The following is a 3,359-nucleotide window of genomic DNA, read 5'->3' on the forward strand; positions in this document are numbered from 1 at the left end:
TACACTCAAACCCATCTCTCTTCAACCTAATCACTAATAGGACAAGTAAATTAAACTTCATTTGAATCCTTTCTCGATTTCACCGAACACAAACTCTCTCTTCTCTCTCTTCTTTTTCTTTCTTTTCACATCAAAACTCAGAGCCAAGAAAGAAGAAAATGAAAAGAGTCGAAGTTAGGGCACAGTAAAGAACAAAAAGGTCCTTACCAATTTCAAGCAAGAAGAAGGGCTACAACAAAGGGATAAATCTCATCCGGACAGAGCATCACAAAAGGTGGTTTCCCTATCTGTGCTACACCAAGAAACTGTGAAGAAATCTACTGAGCTTCAAGCACAAATCAAGCAACCATGGAGAAAGTGAAGTCAAACATGCTCAGATCGATCTTCATCAACGATCAGAAATAAAGCTTAGGGCCAAAGAAAAGATACACGGCCAAGATCAAAGAAGATTGAAGAAAAAGGATGAAAGAGAATAGGTATGTTGCATGCCACAGATTCGGTACTCTCTCTCTCTCTCTCTCTCTCTTCTGACTATGTCGCTGCTAATTCTGATGCTGGAGAAGAAGACAACCCAAAGTGTTGAAACTTGGTTCATACCTTGGAAGCTTCACTCTTTATAATAAGGGTAAACGGATAAGGATTGAAGGCAAGAGAGAAAGAGCACTTGTTTAGGTTTTCATAGCTCCCTGAGCTGTTCTTGTTCTTTTCCTTCATGGTTTTTATTTTGTAATTCTTTTTCTCAATTTAGTCTGTTTGAGTTTTATTGGAAAAAGGCAAGCATGGTGAGATTTGTAAGAAAAAGCCAATGAGAGGAAAAAGGCAATGAGCTAGACTTGGAGAAAAAGCCAAAAATATCTCAGAAATTCTTTGTATGTATTTTTGTTTTGTGTCATGATCTTGTAGGATTTTCTTGCAAGTTAGGTTAGCACTTTGCTATTGAAAGCTAGGTTGAGTCCTAGTCAAGTTCAGATTGGTTTAGAATCTGGACTTGTCCCAGATAGGATTGGGTAGATCCTAGGGAGAATTGGTGACTGTAATCTATTGAAAAGATAGTGAAATTATGTCACTCTTGTGATGGAGATTAGATGTAGGCTACATTACACTAGATAGCTGGACCAGGATATATCTATGTGTCAATCTCTACTCTCATCTCTGTTTCTAATTCTGCACAATAGGAGACAAAACAAAAATATTTCCTACCGAGTTAAGAGACAAACCCAAAATATCTCCTGTATTTTCATAACAGAAAGCAAGTTTACATGAGAAAGAAAAAGGGGCCAAGATTCAATCCCCATTCTCTTAGGTAGCGTTTGTTTGCAGAGACTGGAACTGAGAATGGGGGACAAGAACTCAGTATTATGTTTGTTGAGGTAGAGACTAGTACTTAAATTTGTGTCTCTGTCTCAAAAATTTCAGTATTTTAGTACCTCCAAAAAGTAGGGACACTAGAGACTGAGATTTTTAAAGACAGAGACAGAAACTTTAATAATATTTTTATACCTAAAATACCCCTATTGTAATTAACTAATTCCAAAATCTATCCTTTCTTAAAATCAAATTAGAGCTTCAGTGTGAGTAGCCCTTCACTCCATCTTCTCATTCATGTTTCAAAGAGTGGTCGTTCCAGCCTCTGCGTCACCAGTCAGCACAGCCCCGTCGTAGCTGCCGTCGTAACCACCACAAGGTAAGTGAGTAGCAGTTGAAGTTCCTCTTCCTAGGCCACGATTTTTCATGTCTTCGTTTGCTCCTTCATAGGATAACGTTTGAGGAACCCAGTTGAGAAAGTCTCCCCTGTTGCTGTCGAGTTCATCAGACTTCGTTGTTGTCATCACAGTTTGTGTAACCTAGGTTAGTTGGGGTCAAATTTTTATTACTGGTTTGGGTCTATTTTTTATGTCGCGAGTTATGCTCTGTGGATTTCGTTCATTCTTCAACTAGATGCATAGAAAGAATCTGGGTTTTTCTCTCTTCATTTCGATTTGGTTCTTTGTTCTTTAATTTCGTGTGTGATGTGCTTCTTATGAATTGGTTTTGGTCATGCTTGGTTATTTTGTTTTTCATTCTTATGCATGTTTTGATTCTGAAATCTGGGCTGCTCTGTTTGCCTAATTTACGTGTATTTAATGCGAGAATGTGTAAATTATTTTGTGAAATTTATAATTATTGTGGCTATAACCAGCACAGTCACTATTATTTCTGAAATCGTATTGAAGAGGAATTTGTTAGGTTAGTTGTAGTTTAAAGAGTAGTGGAACATGCTTTTGATAGGCTTTAATTTACTTGAAACTAACTTAAAATTGAGAAGTAAACTTCAGTAGAAATAGGTTACTTCAGTAAACTTCTATTAGACACTCCAATTTTAATAATTTATATGTGAAAATTGTGTTAGCATCATAGTTAACTATAATAGTGGCATGTCGGTTCATATTATGTTCGTTTCACATTGCTACTGCTAGAATAGGATTCGTGTATTGACTGCTGATATTTAATCGGAAATTAGTTATCTTTTTCTTTTTATTCTTAAGTAATGTTGTTGGGTGTAATTTTTATCATAGAATATATGTTTTTGTATGTTTTTTCAATCCTATTTAAATGCAGTGTTTGTGTGTGTACGTAATGTAATGTGTTGTATGGGTGAAGGTAAAATTTGGAGTGGTTGCAGTGAAAATAGAAATGCTTCTTGTCTTTGTGTCGGTGAATGTGAAAGAGAGGCTATTTGGTAAAAAGAAATGTGATGTGAATGTGAAAGGGAAAGGAAAATTGAGTGAGTGGATGGGACGGTGGTGATATTTTAGTTTTAGGAGCTGGTATATGCATGCAAGTGTTTCAGAGTCAGAAGCTATCCTTTTGTGTGTGTGATGTGATCTGATGTGATCCTTTTGTGTGTGTTATGTGATCTGATGTGAATTGTGATGTAATGATGTCTGATTTATTAGAATAACTTTTTTCAAGCTAAGAACGGTCAATGTTAAAAATCTTAACCTTTTAACAGGCACATTCTTCTTACCTTAGTTTTCATGAAATTTCCAAAGTCCAAAGTCCATATTCCTTGTAAAGATATATTTGTTTTATTATTATTTAATTTAATAAAAATATATGATATGTATAAGAATTTCTTTGGATGTTATTAAATTATTAAAAAATATTTTTAATGAAAATTTTTTACTTTTATTTTTTAGTATATTTAACAAAATTTTAATAATAAAAAATAAAATTCTAAAAAATATATCATTTTTATTAGTTATGTTTTACATATATTTCTATAAAAGGTCTTTTTTACTAAAGAAAATATTTTTAACATATCAGATTCTTAAGTTTGATAAACTTCATATGATTAGACCTGGATACTGTTAACTTTC

The sequence above is a fragment of the Arachis hypogaea genome, chromosome 14 (assembly GCF_003086295.3).
Source record: "Arachis hypogaea cultivar Tifrunner chromosome 14, arahy.Tifrunner.gnm2.J5K5, whole genome shotgun sequence".
In the NCBI taxonomy this organism is placed as follows: Eukaryota; Viridiplantae; Streptophyta; class Magnoliopsida; order Fabales; family Fabaceae; genus Arachis; species Arachis hypogaea.